This window comes from Terrapene carolina, unplaced genomic scaffold (assembly GCF_002925995.2).
Source record: "Terrapene carolina triunguis isolate 2854851 unplaced genomic scaffold, T_m_triunguis-2.0 Scaffold58, whole genome shotgun sequence".
Lineage (NCBI taxonomy): Eukaryota > Metazoa > Chordata > Testudines > Emydidae > Terrapene > Terrapene triunguis.
The window spans coordinates 101,947,322-101,967,914 of NW_020664409.1; positions in this window are offsets into that span (position 1 = coordinate 101,947,322).

Below are 20,593 nucleotides of genomic sequence, written 5' to 3' on the forward strand. Positions count from 1 at the left end.
GCTTGACAAAGCCCTGGCTGGGATGATTTAGTTGGGAATTGGTCCTGCTTTGAGCAGGGGGTTGGACTAGATGACCTCCTGAGGTCCCTTCCAACCCTGATATTCTATGATTCTATGATTCTACCATCCAAAGAGGCTGGACTCCACTCACTAATCCAGATCCTCTTCTCTCACCATCCTCCCTTCTCCATAAGGCCAACCTCTTGCCTGCCTTTTCAGTAAGTCTTTACAATGTTGTTTCTCCTCTGATGTGCCTGCAAGCTCCTCCTTTTGTCGATCTGTTCCTTACCTCTCTGGGGCCAATTCTGCTCACATGGGGCTAGACTTGGACTGCACGCCCATCCAGGGAAGGGTCAGAGCCATGCCTCTGCATAGGCTACCCAGACCTTGAGTAACTGGGCATGCTGGTGCAGGCCAGCAGAAAATAACTATTCCCCTAAGGAAAGCGGAGTAGGGCAGGGAATTATGCCTCAGAGGGGTGTTTCTGAGTCACCCCACCCCCTAATGCTACTCCTGGGGTGGTTCAAGTTAGCAATCACCCCTTGCTCAAGGGTGCGTGTAAAGGCGAAATATAGCCCAGTGTTCCTGAACCTTTTCAGGTAGGTGAGTCTTTATTCAAAGTCAAAAAATGTCATGACCCCCTTCCATGAGCTGCAAAACTAAGGAATCTGTCAGTGATGACACCGATAATCCTACGGAATTGACTTGTGTGTGTTTCCAGAGGCTAACAGAGAATCCTTGACTCCGAAAGGTCAGGGTGTGTGGCAGCGAGATTTTCTTTGCTTTAGATTGTAACAAAATTTTCAACGCTTCACAGCCCCCCGATTGTCTTTCCTGACCATCCTGCGGTCATGCCCCACTGGATGAGAAACACTGATTTAACCCATAGAAATCAATGCCAAAGCAACTATTGACTTCAGTGTGACAGGACTGGGCCTCATATCTCTGCAAACCCAAAGGTAAAAATCATGTATTTTCTCACTTGCATCTTCTTCTAACTTTCTCCCTCCCTCTGCTCTTTTTCAGTTAACCATGTAAAGCATTTTAGTATAAAACCCTGAAATAGATCTGATCAGACATCACCCTCATATCTAAGCACCTCCCTTGTGAAATTGATTGAATTCACAAAGTTCCTAGTGGATTTCAGGGAGTATAAAGACACAGTCAGTATGGAACTGCTTTACAAAATAAAGTTGTGTTGTCCTTTCTCATCTATTGCAAGACAATAATGGAGTCTGGGTCCATCACTAGGGCTCGCAGACACTATGGTTATTATTATCATTGGCACAAATGTTTTGAACAGCATACAGAAATAAAAATGTCCTTCGGTAGCACAGAAACATTGAAGCACAACCTCCAAGTTGGCTAACATAAATTACATTCCAGGGGAACGGCTCGTAGAGCCAGCAGATGGGATTATCTGACAGGGAACTTCAGGACATAATCATTACCGCCTGCTTTTGAGGGAAGGAGGAATAGGGGTCACAATGTACAATTTCCTTGCAGCATCATTGTGGATAAAATACATATAGAATAAAAGCAGCCAGAGGCAGCATGTTCCTCACACATTCAAAGTCACAAATCTGAGCCTTCAGATTGTGTTAATTAGGATTTGTGCCCGGCATAATCGCATGGGACAGGCAGAAATGTACTCTGCTCAGACTTCCAGGGTGCTTGTATGTCACGCTCTTCTCTTCTTCCCTTTGTATCTTGTTTTTTATAATGAGCGTGTTCTGTCTGAGGCAGCCCTGTGCACGTTTAAAGAAATGACATTTCCTCTCCCACCATTCTGATACCTGATTTGAACCAGGCGAAAGGAAAAAAATAACATAATTCACGCCAAGCGTATGCAGGGTGTAAAAGAAATCATTAATAAAACATCAGCCAGGTGTTGGACGATGCAGTAAACCACTCTGTTATTTCCTCCCTTTGAACTGACTGAGAAAACTGTGGCAGATAATGGTTTTGCATTTGAAAAGGGGTGGCTTGTAAGCAGCTTGCAATTGCTGGGGGAAAGAAACATCAGTCTGCTTCAGTTAGGAATGTGTTCAATCCAATCCAGTCCCTCTTTGTTGCTACAATGCACAAAGGATTCCCTGCCTTTCAAACAGCAGATAATACACTGGTAAATCTTTACCCGTGGAAAAAGAAGCACATTTAAAGTGGGACATTCAACACAACCTTGTGGTAAACTCACTGTAATTGCCTGACCACATGCCAGCAAGCCTTCCATTGAAGCTGGTGGATTGGGTCCTTACGTCTGGTCTGTGCTAGACAAATTTGTTGTGGTTCATGGCATTGGTTCCCTAGCATGGATATTCCGTGACTTATGCCCGCACACACAAAAGCTCCTTAGTGTTCTGCAGTTGTGCTATCTAGTTATGTTTCCTGGGGGCCGGGGAAAGGGGTGGGGGTTGATATTGATGGAAGCTCAGTGTGGATCCATCCCTAGATGAGGGAAGCCGCAATTTGCACTGGCAGATCTCAATTGCAACCTTGGTAAGCTCCACGAAGGATACATTCACGTCAGAAATGAAACTGTGATTGCCGTGTGGGTAAATACATCTGCGCTAGCTTTAATTTAGCTGGCACGGGTAATAATTGGAGCGGCGCAGGCTTCAGCATAGGTTAGGTGCCTCAGTGCAAGCCTGCTGGGGGACTCTAAGTATGTACTCAGGTTGGTGGGGCAAACCATGACTTTCCTTGTCTACGTTGGTGGTACAGCTACATCAAGGGCTGGTCACCAACTGTTAGAAGCAGGGAAAATCTCCAGTGTGGACATGGCCTGTGCCTCTCTCATATACTAATGTATAGCAGTTTGAACCTGTGATTTGCCCTTGTTTAATGACTATCATGGGGTTTGGGGGAGGGACCTAAGGGTCAAAGTTGAAAGGAAGGGAACTTCCATTGCAAAGATGCCTTCCATTTTTACATGTTTGTTCATTGAACCCAAAGAGCAGACGGGAGGGAGCTTCATCCTTTCCCTTCTTCCTACTAAGGGTGAAATTTTGCCCCCCTTGAAATCAATGGGAGTTTTGCCATTAATTCAATGGGGCCAGGATTTCACCCTGAAGTTACGGCTGTCCCTAGGCACTCCTGCCCTGGGAATCATTTTCCTCATGTGCACATATCTCCGATACAAACAGCTTAGGGGTGGCATTTAATTATCCTTTGCTTCCTCCTCTGCTCTGAACTGCCGCAGTGTCTTGCCAGCTCCCCTGGCCCAAAGTAGAGAGAAATCGGTCCCTTCTTTATCTACTTTTCCTCTTTAAGGGCTGGAAGCAGATAACGGACTAGTGCAATGTAGCTGCAGCATAGCAAAACTTGGGAAGGGAGATAGGGAAAAGCCTTAGCTTAGTTAATCAATTTTCCCTTTTGTCAGCCCAAAGCTGTGGAGGCAACACCTCCCTCTCTCTAGATTGATCCAGAGAAGATCTGGATCGGCTGAGCAATCAGCCACTCTCCTGATTATGCACTGACATGAAGGACAACGTGCAGCTAGTTTAAAGAGTCAGATGAAGTCAGGAGGAATGAGTCAGTGTGAAAAAATTCTGCTGTGTAAACCCCTGAAGTAATCACTACCGCTTCACCTTCTCATTATTATTTGTTTGTTTATTTGGAGTCATGCCCACTCAGTGCTCCACACTTTCCAGGCACTTAAGAAGGACGGACCTTGCTCTGAAGTGCTTTTGAATGAAGGGATTTAAGATTTGCTTTAGCAAAGAGTTCCCAAGAGCTAGAACAGTCTGAGAAAAGGCTTCAGCACAGCCTCACAAGCCAAAGCACTCAAAGTTTTGGGAAGATGTAACCCATATTTTTTGTTTTTGTTTCTTGTATTAATATTGGATGTGAGGCAACTTAAAAAAAGGTTGGTGTGTGCGTCCTCTCTCTGCAAGCCTGCCCTAATGACAGGGACCCGGAAGGCTCTGCCTCCCATGCTACGTGACTGTTTAGTAAATGTTGTTTGATTTCACCATGTCATATAGACATTTTGAGGCTCCTTTGAAAATGTGAACCCATGTGATCTGCTTTTGTGAGTATGCAAAGCTGCACACCCAAACGCTTGGGCATGCCATTTCCAGGCACAGCCCCCTGCATGTGCAGATGACAGTGCTTGGAAAACATGCACAAATGTACACTTGGACCAAAAGATACCAGAATCACTAATAGAAAACTTGAGATTTGATCCAGCTTTGACTTGTCAGTAGGGAGATTCCCTTTGACATGAATGGGCATCGGCTCAGGCCCTTAGTGAGCATTTAGGGTGAGCTCCTCACCTCACTGAAGTCAACGGGAGTTTTCCATTGACTTCTGTGGGGGCAGGACTTCATCCTAAAGAAACAGGACTTTTATGATCCCAAAGCACTATGAACATTCCAACAGAACTATCACAAGGCCGTTGCTGCTGAATTCAGCCAAGTTCAGATACCCTTTGGGGACTGGGCAAAGGAAAAGAGGGTATGCAGCCAAATGTTTTACAAACAAAAGGTTTGGTTTTGGAATCAAGCTGAGATGCAGAGAGTTTTAAAAGCTGGTTCACCCGTGCCAACTCCCAGTGCTGTCGGAAATATCCAGATATTTCCACCAGTGATGTAATAGCTCAATTGCTGGGAGGCCGCATGTGGTCGTATTGTCAGCGGAAGTGTCTCAAGGACTATGGGCTTGGGAAGATGTGCTAGAAATGGCATGATGCTGACCCAAATGCTATTATACTGTCAATAGAAATGGCTCACACACTTCCATTGCTGCGGGAGCTCTTATAATTTCACCTGAGTGAGTGCCCTCCATTTAGATTATCAATGACAGTCTCCAGCTCTCAGAAGAATGCCAGTGGCAGTGTCAATATGATATCAATGGATGTGTCATTTAGCAGCTCAAAGGAGATATTTATTGAAACAACAAGGTGCTTCTGTGTAAGGTAAAGCGCTCCAGGATCAATGTCTTTATAGTAATTCTCCTCTGCATAAACAAAGAGATTGCTCTCCGGGTAACAACTGTCAACAAAAAGTAAATTAAGTCAGCCTTGATTTTACAATTATCAAAGAAAAAACACATTGAATTTCTCTAGTCACACAACCTAGGAAATATTTGGATTGATTTTTTTTTTAAAACATCGAGACCAAAATCATTTATTGAACTATGTCTCTGATTCTGCAAAGCACTTTAGCAGGTGCTTAGCTTTCAGTGCGTGCATAAATCCCATTGGCTTTGCTGGGATTTAGGCAAGTTCCTATAATCACAGGATGAAGTGCTTTGCTGAATGGTGGCCTGAAAGAGTCAAAGCTGAGGGTTAGATTGTGCCACTTTGGCAGAGCCCATTGTTGGGGAAGGACAGGCCTCTACCATGCCAGGGGGAGCAGCGGGATGCACTCTGCATCAGGCAGTCAAAAATGTCTTCCAGGTGTCTGATGTCCAGTGATACAGAGTCCAAAGGGGCTAAGTGGAGCTAGGGGCCACGACTCTGGTAGGGGTCAGGAGACCTGCCCAGCTGTGCAGAGGGTATAAACTGCAATCCTATAAGGGGGTAGCAGTAAGGATGGAACACAGCCCCTCAGAGTTCAGGGGCTACAATTATGCCAGGCCCTTATGTAGGCCAGACAAAGTAGATGAAGTGAGTTCCTTGGGCCCGCCCCACTATTAGGGCCAGACAGATCTGTTCCATAATAGGTAGGTCTCCTGTGTGACCTTGGACAAGTGACTTTTTCTGATTGCCTGGGTCTGCCTTGTCTATTTTGATTGTAAGCTCGTTGGGGATAGAGACTCTTCCACTAGTTATTTGTGCAGCACCTAGCACCATGGGGCCCCAGTCTCATGTGGGTGCTTCCGTAATGCAAAGCAGAAGAAGAAGTAGAAGGGGTACTTGCACAGAACCAGTGGGGTTTTTTTTGCTGACACTGTTTTGACTGGATGTTGTGATGAATTCAGAGGAGATGCTATGGTGTCAACACATGTATTGGAGCTGTAAAAACATCACTAAGAGTCTCCTAGTCAGCTTGACTAACCCTACTGAATAGCCCTAGTGCATAGCAGCGTACCTTATTCATAAGAATGGCCCACACTTTTATTTGCCATTTTGGGGGTGGGGAGGGAGGGAGGGAAAGCTGTGGCTGGACCTGGGAGCATTAATGAAGCGGGAAAGAGAATATATCATGGCTGGGAGTATGGGGATACTGAGAGGGAGTTCATGGGGCCAAGCAGTGGCGTCTGTGCTAATGGCCCACAGCTGGATCAGTAGCTGAGGATCTGTGGAGTTGGAATGGGGGGCATTTCCAGCGTGTGAAGTGGTGGGAACATGACAGTGTGTTTGGGGGAAAGGGACTGAAGGGTTGGGTTGACAATAGTATACTAGGGGTCTGGCTAAAGGGAGTGTGCTGAGGGAACGGAAAGGGGGACTCTTAGCTCATGATGGCTCACTAGCTGAGGGAGCTGCCAGCTCTGAAGAGTTGTCTAGGCTGGGCTGTGCCTTTGTGCAACTACACCGATCCCTAGCCGCCGATGGGTGAAATCAGGGCACATCCCTAGTGTAGACAAGGCCGCACAGAGAGAGTAGGAAAGAGGCATGAAAATGAATCCTGGCCTGCAGATTTGAAAGAAGGTGCCGAATGCAGCAGGCAGGAAGTCATATGGAGAAAATACGCTAAATGACATAACGGAGAATTAGACTAAAGAACAATGTGCTGTAGTTTATGCTTTTCCAGAGGAGGCTGGCAAGTCACTTTGTGCCCATACCTGTAATGTGTTATCTATTATCCCCTGTACTTTTGCTGCTCTAACATTCCCTGTAAGGCCACGTAACAGTGCCTGGTGCTGAATAGGCTGTATGGGCATATGGAATTCATACTTAGATCATTGGTTGTGTCTACACTTGAGTGGCGAACTCTTGATTGCATATTAATGTGGTGCTGGGTGAATTATTAATTGTTTTATTGGTTAAGAGTAACCAAGTGTCTTGATTTGGTAGATGGCACTTTATGTTGTAATACCTCGGCAGAAGGGGATTGAGTTAAGAGCATTGAGGGAGCTTTAACTCCGAATTGCTGTACTTTTGTGGGTTTGAGTCAAAACATTCGAGATTATGGGGTTTTTTTTTGCACTAATGGAAATATATATAAATATAACTTTTAGTATCCAGCCTGTCATGTCTGAATCCCTAAGAAGAAAACTTAAGCATTTGTCTTTTACATGTCATGCGTTTGTTGACATGAATTGAAATATTTATGCTTTGTATTTTATACAGTAAATAATTGATATTGTTATATTATATGCTTTAAATAGCGTGTTCTCTCCACTCTTGGTGGGCCCAATGCCGGGGTGTGGGCGTGTGTCTCTATATATATTTTAAGAACCTCTACATTTGTTTGTGTTTCGAAGAGAGAGAGAGGTTTGTGGGTTGTTGTTGGTTTTTGTTTGTTTGCTTTTTGGCAGAAGGGTTGAGATTATTCGGTTGAAAAAGCTTTGAAACCTGAGATGCTTTTAACTCAGGGATCCCCCATTCTGTCTGCAATTATACAGAGCTGTAACTCCACTGGAACGAGAGCACCCAACGCTCCACGGCATCAGCAGAGTAAACCAATTTGTATGGCATCCCCAGTACTATCCCAGTACATCTCAGTACCCAACTAACACAGGGTGCACTAGGCAGTCATATACTGACCCTTTGCCCAAGGCCATTGGTGGGGTTTATGGAGTAGAATCCAAATGAATAGAATGGGCACCAACATGGGTTCAACAGAACAGGAGACATGCTGGCAGTTCGATGTTCAGACAGTGGATCATCAGGCAGGCAGTGCTACTGTATCCCAGTGCTCCCCTGTGTCTGATTATTCGGCTCCAGAGAGTGTCCAGCTGGCAGCTGGAATGCAAGCCCTGCAAGTGGGCAGAGTTAGAGAGGAAAATGAGGTGTATGGGAAGATCCCTAGGGTGTTGAGTGAATAGGGCAAACTCATAGGGGGGGAACACAGTGTAGGGAAAATGCATCCCCTCAAACCTGTACCCAGTTCCAGAACTGAAATTTGGTTTTAGATTCCAGTAGGTTTGTTTCCCATTTGGTTGAGGGTGGGATTTCCAAAGGGGCCAAAATTAAATAGGCAACCAGCACCTAATTCCATCAGTCCCTTAAATGCCCCAGCTTGAATAACTGTGACCAAAATCTGAAGAGCCAGCCCTGTTTTGTAGTCAAGAGGTCAGATATGCATCCAAACCAAACACAAACTCCAAACCTTCTGAGGTTTGCACATCAAGAGGCCAGATCCTCATCTGGCACAAATCAACATAGCTTCACTGAAAGAATTGATTTCAGAATGGAAGCATGACAGGGGGCAATTTCATGAATTTGCCGAGGTGCCAGTTATTTTTCAAATCTGAAATCTAACAAATTAGATTTACCAATTGGATAAGTGTTATGACCAGTATTGAAATGGAATCTAATAGGATAGCCCTTTTGTCTTAAGTCCAAGTAGTTCTAGTTTACTAATTTAACACTAGATTGTTTTCAGGTCAATTTCTATCTTGAACATTATTTGTCAAATCAAGACACTTTGGTTACTCTTAAACAATAAACAATTTAATAATTCACCCAGCACCACATTAATATACAATCAAGAGTTCACCACTCAAGTGTAGACACGACCAGGTATAAACTGCACATGCCTATACAGTCTTGCAAACAATTGTTATAGACTAGGGGTAAAGCTAAGCAGTTGAACCCAAACAACAATGCAAGTAACTGAGATTTCTTATAACATGTAATTATGACCATCACTTATCTTTTCTTTAGTACCTAACACATTTATCACATTTCAAAGATTTCTTGAAGGCATAAGGATGCATGTGTCTTTAAAACACCTTTTGGAGTGTGGTCCCTGATGTTTGAATGGATTGGTCCAAAAGGGACAGGTTCAGAATATCAAAAGCAATTGCTTAAAATTGTTTTCAATCTTTTTTAGGCCACTCTTGACTTATAAAGGAGGGCATGAGTTAAAATCTAAGATATGGTTACCTGAAGCCTCCTTAAAGAAGGCGACAAGACAACCTTCAGTTATAGATATGAAAGAACAGAAAGGGAAATAAAATCTTTGAAATGGAATTTCACCTCTTCTTATCCTGTTTACTGTGGAATGGCTGGTACACTGGAGATCACGAAGCTTGAGTGTCCCTACAAAAAGAGTCTCTCTGGGTCAACTCCCTGGCAGGGTCGATGGCCCTTGCCATGCCCAGTTACCACCACTGGCTTTACCTAGTCCAGGTCCCAACCCTTTAGTCCTTGCAGTGGGCTCCACCCTTGCAGCCCAGCTTACTTTGTTTAGGGGTCGGGGAAAAGCAGAAGTTCAGACTCATCAGAGAACAAGCCTCTTGCGTATTCAACAAAAAGGTCAGTGATATTACCTTGCTTCAGGGGTGCCTGGGAAGTAGCTTTACTGGAGTCCTTATGGTCAGGTAGCTGAGTCAGTCTCTTCCTACCAGGATTGCTCCTGGAGTTCACTAGGCTCCTCACAGCTGTGATTCCTCCTTCTGCTTTAGGCACCCCTCCAGCAGCACCCTTCTCAGGGCTTCACCCTTGCTGACAGCAGCTTCCTCCTTTTAAAGCCTTCCTCCCTACCATGCATGACTGGCAGGGATGGGACTACCTTAGCACACATAAGAATGGCCATACTTGGTCAAACCAATGGTCCATCTAGTATCCAGTCTTCCAACAGTGACCAGTGCCAGATGCTTCAAAAGGTAATGAATAGAACAGGGAAATCACCAAGCAACGCCTCGCTTGTTGTCCAGTCCCAGCATCTGGCAGTCAGAGGCTTAGGGACACCCAGATCATGGGATTGCATCCCTGACCACTTTGGCTAATAGCCATTGATGGACCTATCTTCCCTAGCTCCTTTCCTGACAGTTTGGACACCCCAACACAGTCCCATGTGGTGATCTCAGTTTTATATACCTTCCCCTAAATCCAGTGGAGACAATCCATATATTCTTTTATTATATTTCACTTCACATTTTTTTTGAGGCTCACCATAGGATATGAGAAATTAGACTGGAGGAACAGGACAAATTATGCACATATAGAAATATATATCTGATTTGTCAAGCACACAAGATACATAGTTTCCAAAATGGAATGAAAGATATAGAAAGACTTCTTGAGGTATCAGGAGGTTTGGCCTCTGGAACTTTCTGGTCCTATGGTCATTAGCAAGCTGTTCCTAACGGGTTTAAACCTACTTTTAGTTTTTCCTCTCCTCTGGCTCATAATTAGCATATAGGATAAAATGGGATACTCTGCACAGGAAAGTGGCAGCTGCTCTTGTCTGTTGCCTGGCAGGAATTCTCCTTAGCTAGAATAAGGGAGATGGGAGTCTCATCCGTAAGTAAATTATGGGAGTCCTTAGGCTGGGAAACTAACGATAGTTGGAAAATTTCTTATCGAGCATCAAAGCTTTCCTTTCCCAGGAACTGTGTATTTTAGCTTTAGCTTAATTAATACTCCCCAGACAAGATGTGCTACCTGTTGGGATAAGCCTGTTGACTCTCACTGTCTTTAGCTCCAAGAGGAAGCTAAGGTTTGGCATATGCACAAGGACGATTGCCACCACCTAGTTAAAAGAGCCGAGAGAGAGACTTGGAGTTGTTAAAACATATTTTCAAGGCATATTTTAATGTCTATGCACCTTACAACTGGAACTGTGCTCATTTACACCCTGATGATCTGGCCCCTATATTCAAGTGCAGCTCCAAATGGAATGAACAGTCTTCAGAACCATGAAATCGTGAGCAGCCAGGTAAGAATTATTTGCAAACAAGCCACCTTAATTACATGGCAGGTAAAAGATAAATGGAGAGGAATGCAGTGTCCAAAATGACAGGGATCCTACCTTTATGACAGCAGCATCACTCAAACCACTCTAAAATAAGACTGTGTGTCAGCAATTCTATCATGAACTCCAATTTCTAGGGTATAATACCATGGCCATTTCAAATTGCATTGAGTTGAAACTTGAAATATACCTTGTCAGTCCAGATGAAACTTTCTTCAATTTAAAAAAGTAAATATTGGGTTGAATCTCTTTTTGAGCTATAAACAGGACACACTTTAAAAAAAAATCTGGTTTCAGACCTTTATTTATCTATTTTATCACACACTAGCTTGAGAACATTCACTTACAATGAGTGAAATTGTACAGGAAGAGAGCCCTTAATTCTTGTAGATTCTTCCCATTCTTTTCTAGTTAGTGACACTCTACAAAAAAGGTAAAGGACAGTCAAAGTGTGCTCGACACAGTTTCCAGGAGGTTAATATCTATCTATCACACTTGCATGCCCCCTGTTAGTATAGAATCTGAGCATCTCACAGCATCTCAACCTATTTACCCTCCCAATTCCCCCTGTGAGATAGGGCAGTTGTAGTGTCTATCTAAGATTGAATTGATAGTTCTGTGTTAAACTATAGGGTTCCTAGGAAGTGAGCTCGGCTCCTGTGGTCTCACAGTTTTCAGGTCAATGGGGTGAAGGTTACCCTTTACAGTTTTTTTTAGATTGGGAGATTCTTAGGATCATCCGAAGAGTGAATACAGTGACCACAAACACAATTACAAGTAAAAAAATCTTGTTTGCATTATAAGTTACACTCACATACCCATCAACACAACCTGAGAGAACCCAAGTTATAGCCAATGCCGTATTCATACTCACATACCCAAAGATAATATAGAGCAGAAGTGGCCAAACTTACTTTCCCGCTGAGCTGCATACAACAATCTTCAGAAGTTCAAGAGCCGGGGACACCTGCTGGGACTCAGGGTTTCAGCTCCACTCCTGCTGAAGCCTCTAGACCCCCCTCCCCGCTGGGCAGAAGCCCATACCCCACCACCCACAGCAAGGCAAGGGTCCTGAGCTCCGCCCCCAAGTCTGGTAGGTGGAAAAGGCGGGGCATTGGGGGCTCTGTGAGCTGCAATTTAATTGTAAAAGAGCCACATGTGGCTCACGAGCCACGGTTTGGCCACACCTTTTATAGAATCTGGTGGATCTCTCAACAGGTGGTCATTGATGAAGGAGTGATTCCTGTTGGGGTCTTCTCACCCTATCCACAGCAGGGAACCCTCTGATCTTGTCATTATGATCATGCCTATTACCTTATGAATATGCATGAGAGTGCCAACATTCTTTTCCTTATCTGTATTCCCACACCCTATAAATCTTGGGATGCCCTGCTTTTCATACGTTGTCCTCTTAATTCCCCTTATTCTTGTTAACATCTCACTAACATTTACATAAACATGTTCCCATAGTAACCTGCTGTCAGAGCAAAACGTTCCATGATGTTACAATCAGTTGTCTTGTGGTCTAGACGGGTCCACTGCCGTCTAGACAGGTACATTGCGACAGATTTTCCCAGAACGTCACTTATTGGCACATCCTTTACAGTAATCTTGTAACTCTACTGGCACAGAGTCATTCCTGGGACACTCATTCATGTCTAGTCTCCTTGACCCTGAGGCCTAGTGTATCTAAGCTGAAATCTTACAGGCCTTAGCCTGTAGGCCTTGAATAACAACTTTGCTTTACTTATATACCAAATAGATACTCATCACTCCTAAATACTTATCAGTTCTATATGCCTATAATCCTATCCTACTAATATTTATTCACCACACACTGATTACATATGAAATAATACATGAGTTAACTGTGACATTTAAATGATAAAATCAACTAATTGGCTACAGTCCAATCATTCTCATATAGGCGTACGCATATCCCTGGGGGTACTCAGAGGTCTTCCAGGGGGTACATCAACTCATCTAGATATTTGCCTAGTTTTACAACAGGCTACATAAAAAGCACTAGCGAAGTCAGTCCAAACTAAAATGTCAGACAGACAATGACTTGTTTACGCTGCTCTATATACTATACACTGAAATGTAAGTACAATATTTATGTTCCAATTCATTTATTTTATAATTATATGGTAAAAATGAGAAAGTCAGCAATTTTTCAGTAACAGTGTGCTGTGATGCTTTTGTATTTTTATGTCTGATTTTGTAAGCACGTAGTTTTTAAGTGAGGTAAAACTTGGGGTATGCAAGACAAATCAGACTCTTGAAAGGGGTACAGTAGTCTGGAAAGATTGAGAGCCACTGGGCTACACAGTGCTATAATCCCCATTTTAGGGATGAGGTACTGAGGCACAAAGAAGCTAAATGACAAAGTCACACAAGACAAGAAGTCTGTGGTGGAGCAGGGAATTAAACCAAGAGCTCCTGAATTCTATTCTTTAGCCAAAGTAGTCACAAGTGGCATCGGTCCTGCATCAGTGGCATTTCAGCATCGTCAAAGGCCTGTGTTTGGGCAGTGTGAAGTCTGTGTGATCACTAAGGCTTGGTCTACACTTACCCCCCAAGTCGAAGTAAGGTACTCAAATTCAGCTACGTGAATAACGTAGCTGAATTCGACATACCTTACTTTGAACTTACCGCGGTTCAGACGCGGTCCACACGCGGCAGGCAGGCTCCCCGTCGACTCCGCGGTACTCCTCTCGTTGAGCTGGAGTACCGCAGTCGACGGGGATCACTTCCTGGTTCGATTTATCACGTCCAGACCAGACGCGATAAATCGAACTCGGAACTTCGATCCCCAGCCGCCGAACTAGCGCGGCAGTGTAGACCAGCCCTAAGATATAAGTATTCAGTGCGGTAATGCTGACAACTCTGTTATATGGAACAGAAACCAGCCTGTTAAAAACAGCTGAGGACAGGAAACTTAACAGTTTTTGGAGTCAAAAGTTAAGGCAGATTCTTAACATCCATTGATTTGGTTTTGTCACCAATGAGGAGATACATAGACAATCCCGGCAAATGGCAGTCTTTCTCCAGCTGAGGACAAGAGAACTGCAATATTGCGTCATGCCCAATGGGCAGAAGAGGGTATGTTTCTACAGAAGCTTTTTAGAGCTGAGGTCAAAGGCAGCAGAGCATGAGGCCAACCATGAATGAGTTGGGAAGATGCAATTTTGAGGGATTTAAGAACCCTAAATCCTCCCATATTGACTCTTGCCAAAGGAAGACTTGCAAGGGATGGTTCAAGATGGAAATCCATTCTACACGTGACCATGGCTACATCACAGCCATCTGAATCTGCTGCTGCAGCTCCTGAGTCCTATGCCAGCACCCTAACTGTTGCAGTATCCTTCACCCCATTCTCCAAATGCCTGTTTTTACAGAGGTGTGGAGGCTTTTACAGACGGGGGAGGGATAGCTCAGTGGTTTGAGCATTGGTCTGCTAAACCCAGGGTTATGAGTTCAATCCTTAAGGGGGCCATTTAGGGAGCAGGGGGATGGACTACATGACTTCCTGAGGTCCATTCTAACCCTAATATTCTAAGATTTCATCACTTCAGCTGGGCCTGTGGATGCTGACTGTCTGTGTCTCTCTAAGTACTGATTGTGTTCTCATATAAAATGGAGCTGAGCTGCAAACTCCAGATGTGCATTTTGAACCTCACAAATCTCTGGGTTATCAACTTCTGCACTTCAGTTTCACCCATTATATGGCAAAACAAAACCTCTGGATCTGGATTTGTATTTTGACACCCTGTTTGTCTCCCTATGCTGTAATTATACAGCAGGGGACTGGAAAAACTCCATGGGGCTCATTTCCAGGAGTTTTGCTTGTATCCTTCCAGTGTGTGTGTGTGTGTGGGCGGGGCACCTTGGCCCTCACAGAAAAAAAGGTGAAGATCTTGCCCCAAAATCATCAAGAGCCACAGAGATCACATACATCCAGGGGAGCACACAGGGGCATCTGAGCATCTCCCCATAGTGGCTGTGGATCTCCAATACCTCCCACCAGCACTGCAATTCCTGTTGTGCCATGCTGCTAGTTTCACTTCAAGGTGAACTTTAATTCCCAATATGGAGCTGGGCAGGAAGGGACACAGAAAAGTGAGGCAGCCACTGACTGTACGCAATCTCCACAGAGCTTGTAGTACCTTGAACTGTGATTCCCTGGATCCACTCACCAGTCCTTGTTTCCATGCCTCTCCCTGGATTCCATGGAGAGCCCTGGGGGAAGAGGGAGTTGTAGGATGAAGAGGAATGCCACTGTGGAGTGGGATGATCTCCCCATCCTTGTATGGAGGTTGAGAGACCCAGCTGTGGAGTTATGAACATGGTCAGGTCTTTACTTTCTATGGGGTAAATTAGCATAATTCTGTTGAAGCCGGTGAAGCTACATGGATTTCCGTGTGCTAAAAAGCTGGCCCTACATGTTGGAATTTGCAGTTGTTGCATTTATTTTGCATTATACTTTATCACTCAAAGATTAGCTTTGTGCCTCTCCAGAATGGCATGATCCCTGCCCCACAGAGCTCATACACTAAACCGGCACTGCAAAATGGCTAGGCCCATCAGTGACTAATTTTGTACAAGACGCATTGTAAGCATCCCAGTGGGCTGCACGATAGGAGGAAGGGAGACTGGAAAATGATTAGTCCTGAACTCGCAAATGTTTAGATTTCTTAAGTGTTTTTTTGTGTGTTGCAAAAAAAATACATAGTGGTTTCTCTGCACAATTGGCAATTATTATCTCTGTTATGGATTTTCTTTTTGCAACTAAAGCATGTCTCACCCCTAAATTGGAAAGCTAAGCACACTAAGATTGCTAGTGTACTCATTAGCAATATCCAGTCATCCTTATTTTAAGCTTCAGGAAGCACAACCTGAGAGGCACGGAGAAGGGCATGGCCTCAGACAATTAGCAGTAATCCCAGAAATAAAGAAAAATGGGTCTGTACTGTTATCCCACCTGCATCAAAATGGGTCCCTGATAAATGTAGTCCGGCAAAATGCACTCAGGGCAACCAAGGTACTCTCAAAAGGGTTACAGTGTTACGGAAAGGCAGCAGACATCAGGGGCCACATCCTCAAATGCTGTAAATTGGGGTAGCTCTACCGAAGTCAAAATCTGATTTCCACTAGATGAAGATCTAGCCACAGGGATCCAGAGTCTTTGCTCCTATCTCCACTGTCATGCTTAACACCTCTGGGCACCTGGTTGCAACATGATAGTGCCCTGATAGGGTTAAAAAATAGAGTGGTTTTACAGTGCAGAGGAGGAGGGGGTGTAAACTTTCCCAATACATGCTACAACCCTGCAAAAATTCCAAATCGATAGTCACGAGGAGAACAGTGTCATAGCCTCTTTCCATCCCATGTACACTGAGATCGAATCATGCTCTGTCCATGTGTGTGTTACTAGAGTGCCTAGAACTCCCACAAAAGATGGGGTCCCATTGTGCGTTGCATAACTGCACAGTAAGAGGCAATCTTTGCCTCACTCTAAACAGACGAGGCAGACAAAGTATTTCCTCCATTTTACAGATGAGGAATTGAGGTGCAGAAAGACTAACTGACCAATACAGGGAGTCTACAGAAGAGGTGGGAATTTAACCCAGCTTTTCTGCATACTCAAGGCGCAGCACCTTTGTGACATCCTCCAAGGTACAACCTGGACTTTTGAACAGCATTGTCCTCTTAATCCTCCAGCTCAGACTGTCTCTTACACTGTTCTGCTAGTGAAAAGCAGCCTCTCCAGGCTTTGTTTAAACAGCCATTAGTATGCAAATACAAACCCAGTAAAGTGACACCCATGCTCTCCGGGGCACTCATAAACTGATATAGGGCGACACCCACATATCCCTCAGCGCCAGTGTTGCACCCAGGGCCGGTGCTACCATTTAGGCAAACTAGACGGTTGCCTAGGGCGCCAAGATTTGGGGGCGCCAAAAAGCGGTGCCCCCAATTTTTTTTTACCTCGTTCCTACGCCCCCTCCCCGAGCGCGCAGTCACCGCTCCACTTCTCCCGCCTCCCAGGCTTGCAGCGCCAATCAGCTGTTTGGCGCCGCAAGCCTGGGAGGGGAGGAGAATTAGAGTGGGGGCGGCGTGCTTGGGGAGGAGGCGGAGCGGAGGGGAGCTGGGGGGGGGGGCCCGCGGGGGGGGGGGGGGGGGGCGCAAGGTGGAAGTTTCGCCTAGGGCGTGAAACTTCCTTGCACCGGCCCTGCTTGCACCCCAGAAATGGGCATCTTACACTGCTCAAGACCACCTTGGACAGGGTAAGCTCATTATAAGTCCATCATTCCATCAAAGGGTAATGAATATGCATCAGCCTTTGTTGACCTGAGTAGAGGTCCCCCAAACACTTCAGCCCAAACACACTGGCTTAGATAAAATAATACAAGTTTATTAACTAGAGAAGGATCGATTTTAAGTGATTATATGTCATAAAGGCATACAAATCAGAATTGGTTACAAAAGAAAAAAGAAATAAACACACAAGCTATTTCCTAAACTTTACCAAGGCCAACAGTTCTAAAAGCAAAACAGGTTGTCTCACCATAAGCTGCAACACATTTCACAGGCTGTCTCCTTACAGCCTGGGGCCACCCTTCCCACAGTTCAATGATGCTTCTCTTTGTCTTCCAAATGATCTAGTTTCTATGTGCTGAGGTGGGGCAGGAGAGATAAGTGAGGAAGCCATTGTATCTTATTTTAGTCCCTCCTGCTCTCCAAGAGTAATTCTGCTCCCCGCCCCGCTTGGGTGCAGACAATCAGTCTGTGGTGTACATACGATTCAAGGCATTTTTCAGATAAATTGTAAATTTCTTGCTCAGACCTTCTGTGCACGTGATATTTGAGGCGTCTTTGGAGATGACATGCAAGGCCTTTGTTTACAGAACTTTTGTCATCTTTAAGGACCTAGTCTGTGGGCATTCTCCCCAGACTCACAACATGTTTCAGTAACAAACCTGTAGCAAAATCTTATAACTCCATATACAATGATGGTACACACATGTCAGCAGAGACGATGATGTTTAGTAGTTCATGAGTGTTCAAATGATACTTCACATGCTTTGTACCAAATATATCAGAACCATCCAAAAGTGGTGAACATGGCATACAGATGAGGTACACGGTGTCACTTGGGGTACCTTAACCATCAGGCCAGCTTTCCTCTCAGTTAGTAAGATATCTGCCACATTGCTGCTCACTGTACGTGCCTTTTGTACCATACTATCTATGGAACGGCTTCTGGGACAGAGAAAGGAGAACTGCTTAGAATAGTCTAGTGTGTGAATTATCTCAGTGTGATACATTAAAAGCTCCCCCTTGACAACTTTGTCTTCTGCACTCGGATGATATTGCATAAATTTTAAATGGAGACATTTTTATGCCCAGTACAAGTGCAGCCTGCTCAGGTGTCAAGTACAGGCACACACTCAACAACAGGTTTATTTTGACTCAATATTATATTAGACAAAATAAATATCACAACCTGTATCATTGTTTTTCCTTGCAGTCCAATTTGTATAACGCTCATTCACATGAGCATTTCCATTGACTTCAATTCCACTACTCAAGTGTGTCAGGGAAGCAGAATTTGGCCCTAAATAGAGACCAGCTAGAGCCAGATCCTGCACTTTGAAAAATGGTTAAGGCTTATTGCTGTGAGCCAAGAAAACTCTGCTCAGCTAGGAATTCCTATCTCTGTGCTTCCCTCTGGATATAATATAACAAGCAGATACTCATTGGGGGTGGTGGTCTAGCTATAGGTGGGCTGGCAAGGTAGAAGAAGATACTCACTCCAATCACCAGCCCCAGATATGGGGCTAATTTTTCAGTTACTCCTTCGAGGCTTAATTATGCTCCTCATGGGCAGTGTTGCCGTTGACTTCATTAGAAGATGGGCTTACCCTCAGGAACAAATCCTCAGCCTGCCTGAGTAGCGGAACAGTGTGACAGTGGAGCTAATTAGGTTCTTCTGCCCAAGGTGGGGAGGAGAATTTGGGGACCTGCAAGGACTCTGTATATTCCCAGTGTGATATGAAGCCTCACTCTATAGGTTCTCCTTGTACAGCTGTCAGAGAGCCGGTGCTGGTGGGCGTGAATGGCTTGGGGGAGCTGTGAAGCTGCTACACAGTGTTCATCCCTAAGGGGTCATGGAAGCTAGTCCATCCATGGGGTTACAGCAGCCGCTATGAATCAGCTCGATAGCCGTGCTGTAGGTAGGCAGGACGGACTCAGGATTTGGCGCTTCGCGAGTGGTTAGCAGGACAGGCTCTCTGGAGACCAGGTAGATGGAGCATTCACTGCTAACGGGTAGGGGACTAGTACACCAAGCTGGATTCACAAAGCAACTTGAAGTGAGGGGAAGCCAAGGGTAAGGAAATATGTCTCTAAGTGTGGCATTCTGTTGGCCTGTGACATTCACATGACCCGGAACCATTTCCTGCCATCTGAGACCTGAACAAGGACCTCACTCCTTCTCTAGGGCAGGAGTCATAATGGCTACCACTATTGTTTACAAAGCTTGGGGGCTGGTGTCAGTCCATTTCCTCCAAGACACGCACGCCCCCTTTTCTTTCTGATTCCATGACAGTGATTCTGAGAGGGAGAGCCAATGTCCGTTCCATGTGTGGGCATGGACTTCCGTGGGAGCTGGATCATTCCCATGGTGATGGAGACTGCATGGGCTGGGGAGTTCACCTTTCCTGAGCCCACCTCGAACACCTGCTTTGGAGTTCAGTTCTCTTATTCACTCACTCTGACACAGCTTGAGTCAGGCAGGATTGATCCCCCTGCATGAGATGAGATGAAAAACCTCTTTAGAATAATGCATTCATGTTCAAAAGCTACAATTATTTGGGGGAGAAGGTGCGGGTGTTGAGAGCTGAGCTGGATTTCCTTCTCTTGAGCAGTGTTCCTGAAAGGATTAGCAGCAAGTTTGGCACATAGGCCCCACTTCAGCACAGATGTAACATTAATCATGTGAGCAATCCCACGGAGATCAATTTGCATAAATTCTCAAATAGCTTTCTGAGTCAGGGCCTTATTACTTACTACCCATAAGCAGCCAATACTAGATCTGCTATGCTCCAAGTCAGAGGTTTGTGCACACAGCAGCTAAGGTAGTGAGAATGAGTGATAGCACACCTGTGGCATATTGCAATGGTAACAACACAGCCTGATGGGTTATTGGGGGGAGGGGGATTGAATCCAGGACCTTCATATCTAAAAGCCTGAGTTGCTACTGTTTGAGCTGAAGGACTATACTGTCAAACTCTTAACCTTCCATGTAAAGTCTAGCCACTCCAGACAAAGGGCCAAACACCCTATGTCAATAAATCCTTTGCTCATTTCCACTGCCTTAGAATTGAAATATTTATTTTTCCTTTTAGTTGTTTTATGGGGTAAAATAATATAATGAAACTGGGTTCTTAGCACAGCTTCTGTACTGAAGACTTCATGGGGGCTCTTTCAAACACGGCTGCATTTTATATAATAAAGTGCAGCTCTGCTCTCTGCTATATTAGTTAAAGTCCATGTATTTTTGGATTATATTTTTTAAGCAAGTGGGCCGCATCTAATTCACACTTTTCCTATATAGCTTTATATGTTTCTCCCAACAGCTGCTACACAGAGTGACGATCACTCTGCAACAGATCAGTGAGGTTTACATATAAATTAGGGTGAGTGTTACAGTTGCCTTTGTATTTATAAACCTTTGAAACATGCAAATGTGAATCTTGAAGCCAGGCACATTATAG